The following is a 22,880-nucleotide window of genomic DNA, read 5'->3' as shown; positions in this document are numbered from 1 at the left end:
AGGATTTAGCAGAGAGTCAGAGATGGCCCGCTGCTGGGACATGGGATGCAGATTGCATCATGAGAGTAGAAGAAGTATTATTTAAAAAGAAAGCCAGACAGTCACAGAAAGATGCCATTGAATTATGGCGTAAAGAATCGCATAGACGCGTAGAGAAAGCGTTCAGAAAAGAAGAGAAAAGTAGGGAGAATTCGGACAAAGCCCGAGAAAACATATTAATTGAGGAAGGTAACCGAGTAAAAGCAGAACAAGTAGACAGACAGCGGAACACTCTTATGAATGGTATGTATCCTCTTCTGGCCGAGGGTTTACCTAAGGCCACCCTGGAGGTACCAAAGGACCTGCCACCTCCATTACTCCCGATGAAAGTACATCCCAAGACCGCAAAGGACATTTTCCTTACTTCCTATCTAGACGATGTAGCCCCCGAATATGTTAATGCTCCGCCACCCCGCACACCACCTACTAATGACGCTGGACCCCGAGATAGTCTGCAACATACTCCTCCGCCCGATCGAAACCTTCCGCCCGTTCCTTCACTTATTCCTGCGCCTATTCTTCCTACCTTACACCCAACAAATCCTTTTGGACCTAGCACCTCAGGAGGTGCGACAGGAAGTTTTTATACGCCGCCATCAGCGCGTCGATTGACTTATAGGGATTTAGCACACCAACGTACACCTCAAACAGCGAATTATGACATATTTAAAGAGCCTCTTACAGATTGTAGATATGATCCAGTACCCGGTAAAAACGACAGAATGTTGCTATCATCAGTACGTATACGACGGGTTTCGACCTATCTAATGACGCTACCAGGAATGATTGGTCATCTAGACAAAATATATCATTTTATCCAGACAGGGCAAGGTCCTGAAAGTATTGGCGAAGCCATGGAATACCAAAAAGTGGACATGCAAAAACTATTGTTACGCTTCTTCATAAACTGCTTGATCAGAAACAGGGATAGGCCAGGTGTAGACCCGGAAGAAATGCAAGTACTTAACAAATGGGGTCAGAATATAGCAGACGGAAAACATGATAAACAGAAGTGTATTGAAGTTATGCACCGGAAGATCCGAAAAATGGTAGAACAAATACATGAAAGAAGATTAGAGGCAGATAAAACTGAATCAGAGGGAGAGGAGGAGGAACAGTCAGAAATGACAACAGGACAATTAGAACTACCAGCTAGAGAAACGATAGCTTATGTAGGTAAGGGGAGATCTTTTAATAATCCCAAACACTTTAATGATCAAATACGTCCGGTACGTCCAGAATGTAACAGAAATCTTCAAGCAGTTATGCCAAATTCAAGGTCCCCTGAACACTTATTTCAGGCTACTGATAAAATACTTCGAGAACGAATGGGGTACCATGTGCTCGATTCTATGGATGAGCAAGAATTAGCAAGGTCAGCAGTACAATGGGCTGACAGTTCTGAAAAATACAGTGATGATACGCTAGCACACACGTTTTTGAATCTTACACCAAGCGAACAGCGTTTAGCTGGTATGTACATGATACAACACCTCCTTATAATAAATAAAGGCCAACATTCTGATCCTGGTCCCCTACCTGATATACTGATAGAACTACTCATGAATAAATGGAGAGGTCTAGGTACCGATCTAATTAAAGAAATTCTAGAACATCGGCATAGATACAGTGCCTTCCTATGTCCAGAGCATGATTCAGCTCCCTCCATGGAAAGAAAAATGTATCACATAGACAAACAGAATCCCTTACGCGAAGTGCACCCAGCTAGAAATGATGATAATACTTTTAGACGCGTGTTTGTGTACACGCCTATAACCAAAATAGAACTATTAGAAATGAAAAAATTAGTGCCCAGTCATGACAGAGATCCAGCAGGTTTTCACCGTGAAATAAAAGACATGTTACTCATGGGTGATTATACTTATCCTGACATTATGAAAATATTAAAAGTATTATTGCCTGCCGGTATTTACGAGAAACTCAAAGAAAAAGAATGGGAGGTGGGAGAACAAAAGATTGATTGGACAGCATTAGAAAACGAAGAAAACGCCCAAATGCAGGCCTAGGGCTTGGGGACAAAACTAAAGCATTACCAGGATTATTAGTGCAAGTATTGCCACGTTTATTAACTACGAAAAAGGAAGACTGGGGAGCAATCTCAGCTTGCAAACAGAAACCCGATGAAGACACTAGCGATTTTTATTCCCGATTTGAAAAATGTTTTGGTATTAATAGCGGTCTGAAAGCAAGTAGTGATTCATATCCACATCTTTTTGTAACCAAGTTAGTCGAGAATTCCCTGCCCCAGGTTAAGAACAGAGTATTGAAAGTTGAGAGCTCTTGGCAAGCTAATACCCCTTCACAAATGTTACAAATGTTACAGTATCACCAGAATAGAATTAGAGAAGAACAAGAACACGAACATAGACATATGAAAGACACAAAAATGAAAATGCTTGTTGCTCAGTCAGTTCCAGCTGACGGCCATAAAAAGGGTGCGACACAGTCCAGTAACTCAGCGATTCCTGTTAAAGGGACATGCAACTATTGTAAACAGCCAGGTCATTATATAAACGATTGTGCAGTCCTGAAACATAATATCTCCACGGGTAAAACGAAGGAAAGACCACGTCCACCTAGACAGGATCAGATCCAACCACAAGTACCTCAGAATGTACAGCCTATGCCAGCTTCACAACAGACCGTGGTGGTATCACAGCCACAGCCTATTGCTACAGCACAAAACACGACACAACAGATGTACCAGTATGCACAAAATGACTATCCCGATTATCAGCGATACACATGAAACATCCTAGAGAGGGAGGTTGGCTTACCCCTTATTGAGGTTCCTGTAGATCAGGAAGGTCCTTACGTACATAGTCAAGTATTAGGGAAAGACAGAAAGTTTTTAATTGATACAGGGGCAAGCAGAACAACCATAAGTCACGACGAGGTTCCAGGGGCACCCCTCTCAGGCTCACAGAATATTTCCCTTGGATTTTCAGGAAAGCCTATTATTAACGAAGTATCGCAACCTCTTCCACTAGCAGTCGGTCCATTGACACGGACTACAGATTTATTGCTTACAAAATCATGTCCAGAAAACTTGTTAGGTATAAAGACACTGAAAGCTCTAGGAGCTGTAATATGTTGTTCTCCGGAAGGAGTACGACTATTTTTGCGTGACTTTAAAGGTCACTATGTATTTAGAGACATGGATCACCGGTTACAGAATCTACCTGCACATTTATGGGCTCAAGGCCCCACTGATGTAGGTTGTATACACATTACACCATATCGAGTCACACTTAAAACAGGAGTGGTATTACCACGAATACGACAATACAAGTTACCTCCAGATGCTGTAGTGGCTTTGCTGAAAATCATTGACGAGCTCATTGCACAAGGAGTGGTTGTGGAAACTGACTCCAATATATGTAACTCTCCGATCATTCCAATTCTTAAACGAACTGATCCAAAAGCACCTCCAGTTTATCGATTAGTTATTGATCTGCGCGAATTAAATAAATGCATTGTACCACAATATCCCGTGGTCCCAGATATCTTTTCATTACTAACAGCCATTGATTCAGAAGCCACGTTCTTTACTGTAATTGACCTCAAGAACGCCTTCTTTAGCGTCCCAATAGATCCGGAAAGCCAATATTTGTTCGGATTTAGTTTAACCGGACGAAGCTTTAAATTCGCACGCGCACCTCAAGGATTCACAGAAAGCCCCAGCATCTATAGCCAAGCACTGAAAAGACAACTTGACAGTATCCACATGCCTGTTAACACTGCCCTGCTTCAGTATGTTGACGATCTGCTGATCACCGCCCGAAGTGAACCCGAATGTGAAAAAGCATCACTGACGGTTTTACAGTTTCTGGCGGACAAGGGGCACAAGGTGTCCCCTTCGAAGCTGCAATTCTGTGTTCAGCAAGTTGTGTACCTTGGGCACTTGCTGTCCAAGGGGGGGAGACAGCTCACACCTGACCGCATCCAGTTAATTGTAAACATGCCACCACCCAAGACACAAAAGGAGGTACGGGCCTTCATAGACCTCACTTCATACTGTAGGCAGTGGATTCCCCAATACGCATTTCTAGCAAAACCACTCATTCAGTTGACAACCCAGGAGGCAGCGACATCGACTGTCCTCCCTTGGACCCAAGAACATACACAAGCTTTTGAAGACTTAAAGAAAGCCTTATGTCAAGCACCTGTTTTAGCGACACCACGTTATAGTAAGCCTTTTACACTTTTCGTTACAGAACGTGAAGGTACTGCCTTGTCAGTACTCACTCAGGAACAAGCAGGATCACACAAACCATGTGCTTACTTTTCTAGCACATTAGATCCCGTAGCTCAGGCTCTTCCTGCGTGCCTGAAATCAGTTGCAGCGACAGCATTAGCGATCAGACAAAGCGATTCCATAGTATTAGGACATCAATTGACAGTGCAAGTTCCACACTCCGTGGAAGTTCTTTTAAACCGAACTCAGACTCAGCATTTGACCATAGCACGACTGACAGGTTACGAATTAACATTGTTCCAGCCACACATAGAAATCAGACGCTGTAGTACCTTAAATCCTGCCACACTTTTGCCATTAAATGGAACAGACCCATTGGCACATGATTGTATTGAAGTCATTACTATCAAAACGAAACCCAGACAAGACTTGACTGACATTCCATTACCAGATCCAGACTTGACACTTTATGTAGATGGTTCATGCATGAGAACAAGTACAGGAGAGTTAGTGGCCGCTTACGCAGTCACAACAGACACTGAAGTCATTGAAACAAATTGTATTGATACCTTGTCAGCTCAAGCAGCAGAGCTCATCGCTCTGACACAAGCCTGTATTCAAGCCAAACATAAGAAAGTTAACATATACACAGATTCACGTTATGCATTCGGAGTTGTACACGACTTCGAAGTTCTTTGGCAAGAAAGAGGTTATTTAACTTCTCATGGTGCCAACATTCAACACGGTCCCCTCATTCAAGCTCTATTAGATGCAATACATCTGCCTACTGCGATATCTATCATGAAGTGCAAGGCCCATACAAAAGTCACCGACATTATTTCCCAGGGTAACGACTTAGCAGACCGAACAGCTAAGCAGACAGTTCAGAATCGGCCTCATGCAACGGACTTGACAAAGACAATAGTGCCGACATCGACACACTGCATGACAGTTAAGGATCCCGCCCTTGATGTAATTGACATACAGACACATGCTACACCAGAGGAAATCAAGAAATGGACTGAACTAGGAGGGATCCAAACAGATCAGGGATGGATGACGAAGAGAAATTCTACATGGTTTCTCCCCGACTCAATGGTTCAAGTTATCATTAACACAATACATAGTCCAGCACATCTAGGAGAGAAAGCTATGTTAGACAGTATTCAAAACATTTGGTTTAATAAACACTTACGAGCAGCAGCCAAACAGAAAGTGCGTACTTGCATGATTTGTTGTCAGTTCAACCCAGGTAAAAGCATTCCTGTAGAGCAAGGTGGATTTCAACCTCCCGATCACCCTTTTGAAGTCCTCCAGATGGATTATATCCAGATGGAACGTTGTCGAGGATTCAAATATGTTCTCGTAGTTGTATGCGCTCTTTCCCGTTGGACAGAAGCATATCCCGTCTCAGATTACACTGCCCCGACCACTGCCAAACAGTTAGTTCGTGAATTCTTCCCACGGTATGGTTTGCCCCGTATCGTGTACTCAGATAACGGTCAGCCGTTCTCATCCGAGCTAATGAAACACATTTCACTCTTATTAGGCTATCAATGGAAATTCCACTGTGTCCGGCATCCCGAGGCAGCAGGTCTCGTGGAGCGTCATAATCAGACTCTGAAAATTAGACTTTCTAAAATCTGCAGAGAGAAAGGTGTCGACTGGATAGTAGCTTTACCAGTTGCTCTCTTTTACATGAGAATGGTAGCACATTCTCGAACAGGGCTATCCCCGTACGAGGTGGTCTTCGGTAGGCCACCAAATATGTGGGGGACGCCTATACCTCGTAAAATCACTGATGTTGACTGTAATATGCTGACAGATTACCTTGCTTCCTTGATGTCTGCACTACAATCTTGCCGTTCACAGGTAGCTGCAACCTTTCCCGACAACACCGAGGTGAAGCCCCATGAAGTGGTTCCCGGAGATTTTGTTTTTATTAGAAACTTCGATAGGAGGAGCCCGCTGGAGCCTCGCTGGAAAACGCCGAAGATAGTACTTCTAACAACGAGGACAGCAGTGAAGGTCGAGGGACGCAAGGGTTGGCTACACTCGAGCCATATCAAGAAATTTCATGGACTACCTTCAGATCTGAACTCTCAGCCCTGCCTTCCCTCACAGACTGACTCAAAACTTCCCTTGGTTGAGAAAACCGAATCGCAAGAATACAAACTAAAACTAAGGTCTAGCAAGTCAGACAATTTGATTGTTTAAGTCCTCTCCAAGGTGAATCGGTCGAATTAGTCTCTGATATGTATCCTCTAGACCGAAATAGAGAAAGAAATAGACAGAAACAGCTCAAGAAACATGCATACTGTAAATCACTTCGTAGTCACTGTGTAGTGACATTATTGATTATGTCTTTTCTATGTCTTCTGATTATTGCTGCAAGTATACTGTTACACATATACTATCCTATTTCCAAGCGTGCTTCCAATGTTACTGCTGAACACTCTTTTAGTGAATTACCTCCGCATGAGTTGTCCTACAGATTTGCGCTGCGCAACAACACGTTCATTAGTATGTTACATCACTCTCATCAAGCCAGCAACGCTACAAATTGTTGGATATGTGGCCGACTCCCTCCCTATCAGAAATACAAGGGAGTTCTACCCCTCTTTCAGTACCCGTTCACCCACAATGGCTCCTGTGGAGCATGGTTTAGTTTGATTAATCCTTTAGATTCAAATGCCGTAGTTTACCAGGACAACTGGGTATGGGGAAACCTGAACTTAGTTTTGCTTAAAGTCTGCTACCGTAACAAGGAGGGACTTCCCAAAGGGACAGGAACTGATCTAGAAAATGAAGTATATGGATTAGGTAACTTTACCATTAATCTCATGATTCTGAATGTTGAATCCGAAGCTACACTAGTCTTGCCTGCTATGTCAGTATTTCCAGTTAAAGGTGAATTATGTGTAAGAAAGAATGGTTCAGTACACATGGGTCATAGTAAATGTACCACTGTGATCGAATTCAGTGATCAGGGCAAGTCTACATTCAGAGCTTCCTGTCATTCCTACTTCATATGTGGTCATACCGCATATACACACTTACCTCTAGATTGGGATGGTACCTGTTACATTGCATTCCTTCTGCCACCTGTTTTCCTAGCCCCTCCTGATTATCATAGAAATACCCATCTAGTACACAATAGACCCCAAAGGGATCTCCCGATTGTCGACTACACTGAAACGGCATGGGAACAATACACAGATTTCAATAAAGGTTTCTTTCCCTACATAGGTGTTGTCACTAATAGTAAGCTGATACGCAGATTAACCAGAACCCTTGAAGCAGTAGTGAATGAAACTACCTCTGCCCTTGGCAACTTAACAGAGGAGCAGTCTGCGATGCGGATTGTTGTTCTCCAAAATCGTCTTGTCCTTGACGTCATCCTGGCCGATAGGGGCGGAGCCTGTAGAGTCATCGGATCAAGTTGCTGTGTTTTCATTCCAGAAAATGCACCATCCGTATACAAAGCCATAACTCGTCTTCATAAGATTGCAAGCCAGATACACCAGAATCCAGGCACCTGGACATGGCCCGGTTGGTTCTGGAGCGTGTCGTCAGCCTGGGGATGGAAAGTCCTATCATTCCTAGGTATTGGCCTTCTCATAGTATTCAGTTGCTGCCTGTGTCTACAATGTGGACCGGCGATTTGCGGCCTGTGTGCCACATCGTGTATTCCACGTTCAAGTTTTCATTCAAAATCCCGAAAGGAGAAAGAAGAGCAAATGATGTTACATGAACAGATTGATGGATTCCTGAAGATCGATATTTCATGAAGGGTCCGTAGGGGACAAGGAGGGAATGAGGAACTATGAATTTTTATGATCAATTGTGTCCCCTATCTAGACCCCAACGGCTCCATGTACATACTACAAGTACATGTATGTTCCCTCCACTTCAAGCTATGAAGACGCAAATACAATTGTGTCCAACGTCAATATGTCCTCTTTCAGATCTGCCATAAATGGGTCGAATATTCCGTTCTTAAGTATGCCTTGCCACCGTCTTTGTATAGTATACTTTTCACGTTTTTCAGCTCTGGCAAGTTAGGCCCTGAATTCTGCCATCGAGCTATTCCTGCTTTCTGCCTCTGAATGCTCCAGCCTGGACCTGCATCTGTATCCATGACCTTTGTCTTACTTCCTGCGCGGCTAACAGTGCCTGGCCCGGCCTGTTGCCTGCCAAGACTGTATTCAGCCTTCAAGTTATCTGCTCCGCTCCTCGAGAAATGCATTCTTGTCTAGTAGCTTAGGTAAACATCTCTCCAGCTACAGAGCAAAGGGCCCGGCCTTACTGTCTCCATGTAAGTAATTCATGACTTTCGTTACCATGGTAGGCCCATGCCCCCTCGCATCTCATGTAGACACTTAGACGCTTGTACACGCACTGGCAGTCAGTATAGAATAGGCTCTGTCCGAAAAGACCTTTCCTTCCAGATAATATAGTTCCTTAAACACAAGATATTAGATATGATTTGGGATTAGGTTGTCCTGACATCTCAGACTTCTGTCTCCTCATGTAGGGCTAAAAGTCAAGTTCCCTTCACCCTCTAGTCACACGTCAATCACACGTCATGCGGCTGCGCGCGCATCCCTGTCATATATTTCTGCTGACATTGCAGGATTCCCTTATGAATCCACCCACCTGTGACATCTTCATAAATGACGTTCCTAGTACACGCCCTTATGCACGCCTATTGTAACGCCTTTTTACCTTACGTATGTGTATTCTTATCTTTCCTATCAGCTGTTACGCCTCCTGCATCTGTCTTTACTGTAATGCATTTACTATATATACGTTAACCTGTCAATAAAGTATTGCTGATCCCTTCCTGAACCTTCGTGGTGACGGAACTCGATTGCCTGGTTCGAACCATCATTCCTTTGTAAGGAATAAATTCCCTTTTAAGAACCTCAAATACCACGGATTCTGCCTCTTATTTTTACTGAGTTATTCTTATTGAATTTTACCGCATAAATTAAGTCTAGGTAATTTAAATTTACCACACCTCGGTAGGTCCACTGCCCTAGCTGAAGAATAAGTATCTCCCCTTGCATTTGGGATGTTTCCTGAGGTAGATTCTAACACTCCCCTTGGCGCTTCACCCATATCTTTTTGTACCAAATAATGTTGAGCTGTATTGGGAGATGTAACCATAGGTTGGCTATCAGAGATGACCTTATCGTTTTTCCTAGTGTGGATGGAGGATATCCCTGGTGTCGCGGGTGGGAGCAAAACTAGATGTGCGTGATCATTACGTGCCCCCACGTGTTCAGTGATAGCCGATTCTAAATCCCCCAGGCGTTGCTCAATATTCTTTAATCTTTCCATTATGGGTAGAGCAAATGACCTTAGTAGTTGTTCAATGCTCTCAAGAGGGGCGACATGCAAACCTTTACTAGTTGGACATGGCGGGGGACAGTTTGAATCAGAGGAGGAGGGTGCCAATGGAACAATGGTGCTTGTGGCCATAAGGGGCACTGTAGATGAAATAGGTGGTGCACTAGACTTTGGCATGCATACAGTGTCTAAAATGTGCCTTGGTCCCTTGCCAAAGTCAGAATGATTAATCTTGTTCCTTAAAGAGTCTCCTAACCTCTTTCTTCTTTTAGAAGGAGGGGGTCTATGTACTTTGGACACAGCCACCCTCCCTACCTTCTTTTTGGTAGCCTTAGCCTCGGATTGAGAGGAAACAGTGATCATATCAATTTCCTTATTAGGAGTATTAAAGGGAAGTGGATTAATGGAAACATGCGAGTTGTTAAGTTTATCAGGTGGAGATTGAGTGTCTCGGAGCAATATGGGAACATTATCAGTGGCTAATGACTCCTGAGTGAGTGTGAGTGGACATGGCTCGGAAGGAGTAGTAGAAAGCAAAATGTCCGTGGGCAGTCTATTTTTGATGCATTCTATAGAACGACGTCGCTCAGCCCTCCGTTCAGCTAGGATAGTCTCCTTCCCAATAGTCACAGCAGCCCTAGTAAAATAATCATCCAGTGTCCCTTTATTGGTACCTCCTCCAATTATAAGTGAATTTGTGGACAAAGTCTCGGCCATACTTAGCGAGGCAATGAGCTGTATAGAACTCACAATAGTTGGTAGAGATGATGGATTCCCCCGGTCCGGTCTCCTCGTGCCTCTGAGGGCCTCAGAGGGCCCGCTCTTTGCCCGGTCTTCGCCCCGGGCGCGAACCGCTGGCGCGTTAGAGCAAAATAAATATACTAGAGGAGGGGTCCAAGAGGGGGGCGGGGCCGGGAAGAGTCTCCAGGTGTGCGAAGTTATTCGATCAGAAGGCACCCTGGTCCTCGCAGTCCCGGCCTCTCAAGCTCCAGGGCGACACCTCCACAAGCAGCGCAGCCCACCCCGTGGTCAATGAGCAGCAGCAGGGCGAGAACAAACTCCAGTTGCAGTGTCAGTATCTACGAGCGGCTCCCGCGAAGCGGGGGCCACGAGGAGTAATGTAGGCGGTGGGGGCGGGGCCGGGAAGAGTCTCCAGGTGTGCCAAGTTATTAGATCAGAAGGCACCCTGGTCCTCGCAGTCCCGGCCTCTCAAGCTCCAGGGCGGCACCTCCACAAGCAGCGCAGCCCATCCCATGGTCGATGAGCAGCAGCAGGGCGAGAACAAACTCCAGTTGCAGTGTCAGTATCTACGAGCGGCTCCCGCGAAGCGGGGGCCGCGAGGAGTAATGTAGGCGGTGGGGGCGGGGCTGGGAAGAGTCTCCAGGTGTGCCAAGTTATTCGATCAGAAGGCACCCTGGTCCTCGCAGTCCCGGCCTCTCAAGCTCCAGGGCGGCACCTCCACAAGCAGCGCAGCCCACCCCGTGGTCGATGAACAGCAGCAGGGCGAGAACAAACTCCAGTTGCAGTGTCAGTATCTACGAGCGGCTCCCGCGAAGCGGGGGCCGCGAGGAGTAATGTAGGCGGTGGGGGCGGGGCCGGGAAGAGTCTCCATGTGTGCCAAGTTATTCGATCAGAAGGCACCCTGGTCCTCGCAGTCCCCGCCTCTCAAGCTCCAGGGCGACACCTCCACAAGCAGCGCAGCCCACCCCGTGGTCGATGAGCAGCAGCAGGGCGAGAACAAACTCCAGTTGCAGTGTCAGTATCTACGAGTGGCTCCCGCGAAGCGGGGCCCGCGAGGAGTAATGTAGGCGGTGGGGGCGGGGCCGGGAAGAGTCTCCAGGTGTGCCAAGTTATTCGATCAGAAGGCACCCTGGTCCTCGCAGTCCCGGCCTCTCAAGCTCCAGGGCGGCACATCCACAAGCAGCGCAGCCCACCCCGTGGTCGATGAGCAGCAGCAGGGTGAGAACAAACTCCAGTTGCAGTGTCAGTATCTACGAGCGGCTCCCGCGAAGCGGGGGCCGCGAGGAGTAATGTAGGCGGTGGGGGCGGGGCCGGGAAGAGTCTCCAGGTGTGCCAAGTTATTCGATCAAAAGGCACCCTGGTCCTCACAGTCCCGGCCTCTCAAGCTCCAGGGCGGCACCTCCACAAGCAGCGCAGCCCACCCCGTGGTCGATGAACAGCAGCAGGGCGAGAACAAACTCCAGTTGCAGTGTCAGTATCTATGAGCGGCCCCCGCGAAGCGGGGGCCGCGAGGAGTAATGTAGGCGGTGAGGGCGGGGCCGGGAAGAGTCTCCAGGTGTGCCAAGTTATTCGATCAGAAGGCACCCTGGTCCTCGCAGTCCCGGCCTCTCAAGCTCCAGGGCGGCACCTCCACAAGCAGCGCAGCCCACCCCGTGGTCGATGAACAGCAGCAGGGCGAGAACAAACTCCAGTTGCAGTGTCAGTATCTACGAGCGGCACCCCATAGCAAATACGGGCCACTTTTTTTTTTTGCGTGCCCTGGCCTCATTTAAATTCCAATCCAACCCTGGAGAAGCCCCCTAAAAAGGATTGTAGAGTCAAATAGGTGCTATGATGATTTCAAGAGTACACCTGTGTACTTTGAAATGGGAGCAAGATAAAGGTTTGGACCATTTACAAACTGCTAGATTTCATTTTGAGTCCTTAGTTTAAACGAATTGAGAAAAAAAGTAACTGTTGCCTTTTGAGGTCAGTGTTATTTTGTAGCAGGCCAGGAGCAACCTCTTAATGAATTACGCTCAGGCCTGCAAACCTCCTCGAAAAGGCCTTGCATGGACGTGAACCGGGCGCCTTGCATCCGATTCCAAGGCTCACTATTGCACCTGTTCAAACTGTTGAGAGCCGCTGCTGCACTCTCTTTCGCCGAGATCCACGTCAGTTAGCTCCAGCAGAAGAATGATAGACAGTGAGTGATGTATCGATCTCTGGGCACGGCTCTCCTCCCTGCTTCCTCGGTGGCCGCATACAGAGAGACAATATCCAACATCTATTCCCTTTCAGAATACTCTCTCCTCAGGCTTCACATAACAACACCCAAAATGTCTCTTTAGAAATGGTTCTATTGTTCATATATTTTGTGCAAAGCATTCAAAAGATTTACCTATTTTAAGACATGATGCCACGCCTCTTAGACCCCTAAATGCAAAACCTAATAGAAGCAAATTAACCCTCAAATTAGCTTTCACTCCCTCAATAGCACACACATTTGACAGAAACGATCAAACCCTATACCTTACATCTTATAGAAACGTGAGTTTTAAAACAGTGACACGCAAAATGGACAGCAACGAGATAAATGCTTTCAACCAAAGGCACATTGGGAAAGGTAGAATATGAGAAGTTCAGCACTGGTGTGGTCTGTTCAGCAAGACACCTACAGAGATCCTCTTCCTTGCCTCTGTATTTGTTGATTCTCAAATAATAATTGTTGTTATGTTATGCTATGCTTTAGGAATGCCCTTCCTCCTGATCTGGTTCTTTTTATGCATGGAATGTGTGCTAGTAGGGGTACTGTCATGTGGAGGTGCCTGGGTGTTTGGTGGAAGGAGATGTGTCTGTTCAGGTAGGTGAGGCATGTCTGAGTTATGTAGTGTCTTGAATGTGTTTGTGAGGAGTTTGAATTGAGCACATTTGTATATCAGGAGCCAGTGGAGTTTCCTGAGGTGTGATGTGATGTGAGTTCTGTGTGGGAGGTTGAGGATAAGTCTGGCTGCTGAGTTCTGGGTGGTTTGTAGTCTTCTAGTGAGTTGCTTGGTGATACCAACATAGTGGGTTTTCCGATAGTTCAACTTGCTGGTGACTTGGGTGTGAGAGAAAGTTGTTCTACTGTTAATTGGGAGCCATTCGAATATCTTCGTCAACATCTTCAGGGTGTGGAAGCAGGATGCAGTGACGGTGTTGGCATGTGCGGTCATGTCCAGTTTGCTTTTGATGATTATTCCAAGGTTTCTGCTATGTGTTCTAGTGTGGGTCTGAGTTCAGCCGGCCACCAATCAGAGTCCCATAATGAGGTGTTCTTGCCAAAGATACCTGCTTCTGTCTTGTTGGATTTGAGCTAGAGACAGATGGCTTTCATCCAGTTCGCAACTTCAGTCATGCAGGTGATAAACTTGTTTCACGTGTTGGGGTCTTGTCTGAGAGAGGGAGAGCATGAGTTGCATTTTGCTGTCATAGAAGAGGATGTTGCTGTTTGTTAAGATGACATTGACCAGAGGGCTAATGTATGCAATGGAGAGGGTAGGGCTTCACGATGAACTTTAAGGAATGACGCAGATGAGTTTAAGAGGGTGGGACTGAGTGATGAACCTTGAGACACTACGCAGATGAATATGAGGGCTTTTGAGGAGTGAGGTCCCTGTCTGTGATTTTGTGTTCCATCCATTGGGAAGAAGCAGATCCAATGGAGAGCAGGCACTTGGATGCCAATCCCATGCAGGTGCCTGTGACGATGGGATAGGAAACTGTACAAATGCTGCAGAGAGGCCCAGGAAAATTAGGGCTGCCTTGTAACCTCAGTCAAGGATCATGTGAATATTATCTGTTGCCATCAATGAGTGCCTCTTCTGTATTATGGTAGGGCTTGAATCAAGACTGTGTGGTGCTGAGTAGCTGGTGGTTGCTGAGGTGATTTGATAAGGCATCGGTTGATTAGTATCTCTAAGACCTTTGCTCGGCATGGTGGGGCAGAATGGGTCTGTAATTGGAAAGCAAGGCTGGGTCAGCGGATGCTCTCTTGAGCAAGGGCCTGACTGTGGCATGTTTCCAGGTGTCCAGGAATGTGGCTCAGTCAATGGAGGCACTAAGGAAGGGTGTTAGTGCTTCACTGTTCAGTAGGTGTCCTTGGGTGAAGGGGTGATGGGGACAAGGGTCAGATGAAGCCCCCAAGTGGATGGTGTTCATGATAGCAGCGATTTGGATGGTAGTGACAGTAAGTTATGGCGTCATGATTCATTCACTTGCTGTGATGGTAAGTTGAATTGTGACTGTGACGGGTCTGGTTGAGGGTTGAAGTTGCAGTTTATAGAGGTGATTTTGTTAAAGAAGTATTCTGAAAGCTTGTTAAAATGTCTTGTGAGGGGTAGTATTGCTGGGGGCTGTGTGAGGCACAGTGAAATCTTTGATGACAGTGACTGATGTTACTGCTGGTATTGATGCAATTCACAAGAGCTGTAAGCTTGATGCTCAGTATCTGCTGGTGGTAGCGTCTTAGGAGAGTTTTGAAGATGTCTGTATCTGCAGTGTCTTGACTTGCTCTCCATTTGTGCCCCAGTTGCTTGCAGTGGTGTTTCTTCGGCCTGCGTTCTTTTGTATACCAGCTGACCTGCGGTTGGACTCATATCATTGGGAAGAGCTTGAGAGGAGCCAGTGTGTCAGTGCATGCTGTTGAGGTGCATGATGGCCTCCAGCAAGTTGCTGGCATGTTTAGGCCAGAGCTCACAGAGGGCAGAAGCGCACTTCTACTGAAATGCGTTTGCAGCTGCGGAGGCCTGTTCTTGTGGCGGTAGGTATGTGGTGATGCAGGATGTGTACACTGAAACTGACTAGGGCTTGGTCTATTCAGATCATTGTTGCTGGCTTGTCAACTGTGATATTGCTGTTTGAGGAGAAAACTGTGTCCAATTAGTGTCCAGCATGCTAAGTGAGACTGAGGTTTCTGAGGTTTTGTACCAGGGTCCTGGGGTTTGGGTTTGTGCGGTGTTCTAGCTGATAGTAAAGGTCTCTGAGGAGGATGAAGCAGCAAATGTTGATGATTAGAGGTGCAACAGCGTCCAAACTATAGCTGGTGAAATTGGTATGGGCCTGGGTGGTCTGTATACCAGGGCTCTGCCTAGGGAGAATTTGGTTGCAATGCGTTTCTAGAATGTAAGGTGTTCATGTATGGGTGAAGGGGTGTCCGGGTAGCTGGTGCAACTGTGGTATCTTTGAATATATTGTAGTGATGTCTGGTAATGAGATAGGGCTTAGCCATATTTCCATGAGAAAGAACTGGTTTGAAGCATGGTTGTGCTGTAGGTGCCATATCTCCATGGCCTGTTTAGTGAGCAAGTGGGTCTTGAGGTGCATTCATGGGAGTCTGGCATGCTGTTTGGTTGGTGTTTGGTCTGCATGAGCATGAGAAGGTGGCTGGTTTGTGTGAGTGTGAGCGAGTGGGATGCTGGGTGCTGTTGGTGCAGAAGTGGTGCAGAAGTGGTGGGTGAAGGGTTCACGAGAGTGCATGAGAACTTGCAGGAAGTGCATGTCCTTGCTCTTTCCATTTTGTGTGGTGCGGTATGGCAACAGTGCTGCTAGCAGCAGCCAGGGTTAAAAGCAGGTAGTGCCACAGGGTAGCATTGTGCATGGAGAGAAACAGTGTTCCTGGCACTGGGCATAGTGTGGAGGGGCTCACACGAGCTTCCCTTTTTCGCACCTTTGGTGTTACAGCAGTGAGCCCACTGTACACATTCTCTGCGTGTCCATGCTGCAGCCATCATTAAAAAGGTCCTAGGAAGTTGGAGGTGTGCATGGCCCATGGGCAGGAAACCAGTGATGTAACTTCCTGTGAAAATGGTTGATGAGAAATCAACTGATGTTTTTTTTGTCAACGAGACACAAACGAATTGCGTTTTATCACATGAGCACTGGGCTATTATTTCTTCCTTTCCACAAATTTTCTTAAGGTCATTGCTTAGTTAGGCACTTAGGCAGTGGAAAATTAGTAAATGAAAAAGAAATAGCACTATTTTAACAACAATATTACTGCACCAGATTCTTCCTTAATCTTGTGTGCAACAATATAACATCTAACTAGTTGCCTTCACTCAATTCTGCAAGTTGATCAAATGTTAACAATACATTCTCTGCTAAGAATATTATATCTCTTCTTGAGCCTGTTAAGTCTTGTCTTGTTTAATTGCTACTTTTCACTACTTGTTTTTTTTTTATGCCTACTTGCCTATTTTGACTTACCCAATTCAGGTACAATTGAGAATATCCTTTCTTCTTCCAGTGTGCCCACATTTTCTTGCACTACTTATCTGGGGGCTGATTTACTAACATGTCACACAGCGCAGCAAGGCACCTTGTTGTGTTGCATTGAATGAAAGTGAGACATAAGAAATGCACCATATTTAGAAAGATAGGGCACATTTCTGCTGCAAGACTGTGTGCTTCCTAGTGTTAAAGCAGGCACCTTGGTACCATACTGCATAAGTGCCTGCGTTATAAACAGGATTGTTTTTATGCAAGAGGGTATAACTTTCTGCATACTTTCCTTTTTCCATGTGTGCATCACACATAGAAAAAAAGAAGTAACAAGGAAAATAAAGACGTTTCTCCTCATTACGCCTCGGTCTGGGAGGCTTACTATTCTAATATGTCACTGGGTTTACAAAGTAGGAATGGGCCAAAATCTATGGGTGGATACATGGGGATGCTCATGCTCCAACCATGGAACACCTTCCCAAAGCAGAGTGATGCAAGGCTGCAATTTGTGCTTCCTGAATTAATCCGGAGTTATTAAAGCACGCTGAGCCATGCAATGTGGTTTTGCATGGCTTAGTACATTTCATTTAAGCCCTTGCATTGCCTTGCATGGCCTTGCATGACAGTAGGGCCACACAAGTGCGTAGTAAATCTTGACTCTGATATTTTGTTTCTGGTGTCGACAAGGCCTGCTCCTGACAAGGATGCTTGGACTCTATTCTAAAAAAAAAAAACTGTCTTTTTCATGTTGAAGTTACCATAATTGACACATTGATGTAATTTGAAACATGTGTAAAAATATTGCACCTTTACACACATTTCAATTATAAGATGCAAGAGTGAAGGGAGTGTTTATCCAACTTATGTCTAAACAAGGCCAATTCTGCTTACAATCCCATGTTTTCTGCAACAGGGTGCAAGTATGTTTTAAAGTAATGTGCATAACACAACATAACTTGTCCTCATTTTTTGGGAAAAGGTACTCACTATGAGGAAGGGAGGGGAAAGAATCTTGCTCTAATACACTCATGCCATAAATCAAATCTTTTATGTGGCCTACCATGAAACACTTTGACTCACCTCTCCTGTTTTCTGAAATTTGTTTTGTTGGCAGTAGGACTCTGTGCACTTTACCGCTGCTTACCAGTGCTAAATTGGTTGTTCTCTGGCCCCTAACAATGATATAATTAACTTACATCTGATTGACACATTTAATTTACTTATAATTCCCTAGTATATGATACTACATGTAGCCAGGGCCTTTAAATTCAATGCCACTGGCAAGCCCGTATCACTATTTGTGCAAACTACTTAAGTAGCCCTTTAAAACATCTCACAGGCCTGCCTTTACAGCATAGGTGCAGTTTTAAAGCTTCCTATTTAAAAAATATAAGTCACCCCTAAGATAGGACCTAAACAGTGCAGCGCACAAGGTGCATTGCGTTTAAAAAGCAGGACATTTGCTTTAAAGTTTTGCGTGTCCTGGTAGTGAAAAACTCCTAAATTTGTTTTTCACTATTGTAAGGCTTACTTCGCCTACAGGATAACATTAGCCACCAGTATAACATTTACTCTGGGCCCGAATAAGATGGTGGTCAGATGAGCATCCGACCACCATTGCAGCAGGAATGGGACCAACAGACAAGTAGTCTGTGGTCCCACCCACCAAATTATGCTGTGACCACCATGTAGACAGTCAGAATCATTGCTTTTTACAATGCGGCTTGTGTTGTACCCCAAAAAGGGCAGCACCACAAACTTTAGTGGAAAAAGGGATGTTTTTAAACATCCATGCCCTGTGTGCCATGCACCATGTCGTGCCTGGCACACAGAGTATGGATGTTTGAGGGTCACCACAGGTGCCCCCCGGACCTCATAGTGGAGGCCCTTGGGGGACGGGGGCCCTGCTAGGGACCCCAAAGTCCTTTTCCAACAGCCTTTTCATGGTGTCGGACCTCCATGGAAAGGCTGTCAGAAAGGGACACCGTAATCCCTATGGCGGTGCCTGTGCAGGCACCTCCCCTATTGATGGGAACACGATCCCACCCACTGTGTCGTTCAGTCCCTCTAACCGATGCGGTCCAACTGACCGCATCATAATGCAGTGGTCGAACCACTTTGGATGATGCCGGTCTGATTGCTATCCTAATGAGGGGCTAAGTGTTAACTTATTCAAAATAGGTCAAAATGTCAATTTTCAGTCTCGAATGAATTGAAATTTAAAAGGCTCTTTAATAGTAAAGTTGGATTGTAAGGCTCAATTCTGTAAATGCTGCCCACTGAGTTTGATGTTCACTGGAACTTTTCTTAGTTTATACTGACATTTGAACTAGACCATTAAAAATTGTTTTGATACTGAAGATGTTACTCTGTGGTTCACTTTCCAATTCAATTTTCTTGAACAACGTGAGAGATATGGGTCATTGGATTTAGTGGTCTCTTAGTAAGTAGGAGATTCATACACCAACACATGATTTCACCCTGATTTGCAGGGACGCCAAGTTGTTGGCTTTTTGTTTTGATAAGAGGTCTTTAATATTTCTGTTTTTTTTACTCAAATATAATTCTGTCCTGATGATAACCCTGTACATTGTTAGGGTGGAAACGCTGTAGACGCATTATTGGCAAAGTGGGAAAGGAACATTATCTGCAATTTTTTCCATCTTGTGTGGACTATTCAGCTAAATTTGAGACCCCTTGCCATTGTCTTCTTTTTTGTTAACACTGTGCAATGTTTTAATGCGTTTGATTTGGGTAATATGAAGAAGAACAATGCGCATGTACGTACCGGTACCAAACTACTATTGCGTGAGATTGAGCTCCTTAACTTAATTCACACAAGGGTCCACTAAAACGGGGAAAAATCACTCCTACATTTCTGTGTCAACAGTTTTCAGCTCCTAGATACTCCTTCAATTTCAGGCGCATTTGTCAGAACTCATAGATTTGTAGATGGATAACTACATTCCTTCAGAGGAAGGTTTTATGGAAAGCCTATGCATTTTTCCATTTACTATCCAGTAGTAAGATTTAACACCTCTGTTCTAGAAGGTACAAATATGCAACTTAATCAGATGAGGCAAATTCCATGTTTGTTTGAATGGCCACATGATGTGCTAACCTTTCCTTAACATGCCTCTGATAGTAAAAAATCTGAATATGTAATTCCTAGTCCTCATTAATTCCCTGATCCATTTCTGATATTGTTAATTTGCTTGGCTCTCCATAAGGGTAATGTCAACTGTACAACTCCCAAATTGTATAATGATAGGTATGCATGTGATGGAAAATATATTCATTAAGACATATTGTTCATGACAAAGTGTACATTCTCCATAATTGCATTAGTGTTTACTTGACGGCAAGAGTGTGTTGAAGTCTACTTCCATTTGCCATATACTATAAATTAGACATCGAAAACTAAAATAGCAAAATCTCAAATGTCCTGTGGCATATATTTAAACATGAATATGTCTGCAATTTATAATTGAGGGACGGTAATTATGAGACTGTTAAACTCCCAATTATGATAAGGAGTGACTAAATTATGCAGCATAAATTAGCAATTAAAGACAATTTAAGTAAAACTGTCTGTGGGGCTATTGCAAAACTTTTTGACTTTTGACCACACTGATATAAAAGATAGTCTAGCTCTAATTATGCTAATTATTTTCTGAGAGATAATATGTAACACATTCTGTAAATTATATTTACCAAAGATTGGCTTGCTTGACCTTGTTTTACCTTGTGATAAGACATAGGAGCATACTTATATTTTAAAAAACATTGTCCTTTCTGTTGCCCACATTGCACAAAGCAAATAACAAGTCTAAATATACCCAATTCCCCTACCATTCCTGGCTTCTTGGTTAAGTTGTCGGCACAAGATGGTTGCTCCAATTTCGGTAGGTAAAATTTGAAAGGTTACGCCTTTCTGACAAACTTTGATGACATTGAAACACTCTTGACCTCAGGAGATTGCCTCTATGAAAACTGAACTGTGCTAATTCTTTAATGAAAGTTGGTCACCTCTATGGAAACTAGTATGAACTACTTAACTAAAGATTGAAACAAAATGGAATAATACTTGAATACAAGGTTACAATTTGTTTTGATGCTTCTGACATTTCTGAATTTCTGCACCTCCATTTGAGAGCTTTTATGAAAGTAAAATGTTCTACTCTCAGGAGGTCACCTCTGTGCAAATTGTATCATACTAATTGTTTAAGCAAAAGGATAGTACCCCAACTAAACAAATTCAGTAGTAAATGATTGTTAGACCTGTCTCCCTTAGGGTGGTCTTCCCTCAAACGCTTTGCATTTACCCTCCTATATTGCTGAATTCAATTTGTTGGCTTTAGGACTCAGTGCACTTTACCACTGCTAACCGCTGCTAAACTGCATTTGCTCTCTCCCTAAAACATAGTAAAATTGGCTTACATCTGATTGGCATAATAAATGTACTAATGGGCCAGTAGCATTTTTTGTGACCCAGAAAAAGTAGCCCAGAAAAACATGGTCTAGGTCTGCTTTTGCAGCCTGAATGCAGTTAAAACAGCCAATTCGACCTGGGAATATAACCTCCTTGCCAAGACTTAAACACCGTTTTCTTTGCCTATAGGCCACCCCTAAAGTAATCCCTAGTTATCCCGTAGGCAGGGTGCATTGTAATTAAAAGATTGGGCATGTACTTTTAAGTTTTATACAGGTGCTTCATACATAGATCTATGGATGCGACTAGGGGAGGCAGGTATGTTTCTTGTGTTAGGCTTGTACATTAATGCAGATTATCTAGCATTTTTGGGCTTGTAAGAGATGCTTATATTTATGGTATTATTCATGCCACTTGTTGCTTAACGATCCTTGAAAACTAAAAAAAACTTTTGGGGAAAAAAGGGAATTCTATAGAAACGTCTTCTACTTCAAACAAGGCACCAGGAATAACAAGCATTGACAGTACAATAAGTCTAGCATTTGCGAGAGTTGGAGCTATTGGCGTTGTAAATGTAAATATTGTTTACTTATGTGTTTTGTAGGGTAGTGGATGTATGTGGTGTGTAGTGGAATTACGTGATATGATGTGCAGTTTAATTATGTGGATTCTAATTATGTGGATTCTAATTATGTGGTATTTAGAGTTTTGGAATTATGTGGAATGGGATTGAGTGGTTTGGAGAGTAATTATGTGGTATGGTATTTTGTGCTGTGGAGTGTTAAGTAGTGGAGTTTAATTATGTAGTATGCTGTTGAATTTTGTCTTGTGATGTGGAATTATGTGGTGTGGTTTGTTATGTGATTGTGTTGTTGATTTGTATTATGTGGTTCCTGATTAATTATGTGGTGCAGAATGGAAATGTGTTGAGTTGATTTGTATGAGATGGAACTTTGTGGCGTTGAGTGGAATTATGCTGATTGGAATTATGTGGCATGGTGTGGAGAGTTTTTATGTGGATTGTTGCTATGTGCTATAGATTGGCTTTATGTGGGGTGTATTTTTGTGGTAGTGAGTACAGTGTTATTATGTGTAGTTGAATAAAGTTGTGCTGAGTGGTATTATGTGTAGTGTAATTGCGGTGGTGTTAAATTATGCGCTGATGAATTGTGTGGTGTGGATTTGTGTGGTGTTGCGTGTTACAGTAAACATCAAGATATAAGGAAGGGTGAGCTTGAAGGAAGGATATAGGGAGGAAGAGTGGAAGAGATGCCGGAAGAGAGAGTAAAAGAAGGTAGGGTGGGTTTGAGGAAAGGAGGTAGGGTGAAAGAGATAGTGTAAGAAATGAAGCAGGAGGAAAGACAGGAGGAAGGGAGAGAGGAGGTTTAAGGAAGGAAGAAAATGAAAGGACTTTGTGAGAGAAAAGAAGGAATTAGTGAGCGAGAACGAGAGGGAGCATGAGAGGAAGAGAGTATGGTAGAGGTGATGTAAGTAATGAAGAGAAGGGAAGTAGGTAAGGAAAAGTGGAATAAAGGAAGAAGAGAGGAATGAAGCAACTGTAAGGAAGTAAGGACACAAGGTGTTAGAGTGTGGATGCCGTGGAGAAAAATGAGAGAGAAAAGAGGACTGGAGGATTGAATTCAAAAAGACAGTAAGGGAGTGAAGGCAGAAGGAGGTCAGTAATGCTGTGTGAAGTATGTGCTTGATATTTTATAATACAACTTTTTTTTGCAGGGAATGGGCTGGCATCCTATTGGTCCCCCCATTGTGAATCTTACTTTCATGGAACTTAAGCAGAATTGTAATAAATGCCATGCCTAAACCATGTTTCTGAATTTCTCTTTAAAGATCGGA

This window comes from Triturus cristatus, chromosome 8 (genome assembly GCF_964204655.1).
Source record: "Triturus cristatus chromosome 8, aTriCri1.1, whole genome shotgun sequence".
Lineage (NCBI taxonomy): Eukaryota > Metazoa > Chordata > Amphibia > Caudata > Salamandridae > Triturus > Triturus cristatus.
The sequence above is the reverse complement of the archived record's forward strand: the minus strand, read 5'-3'. Positions refer to the sequence as shown.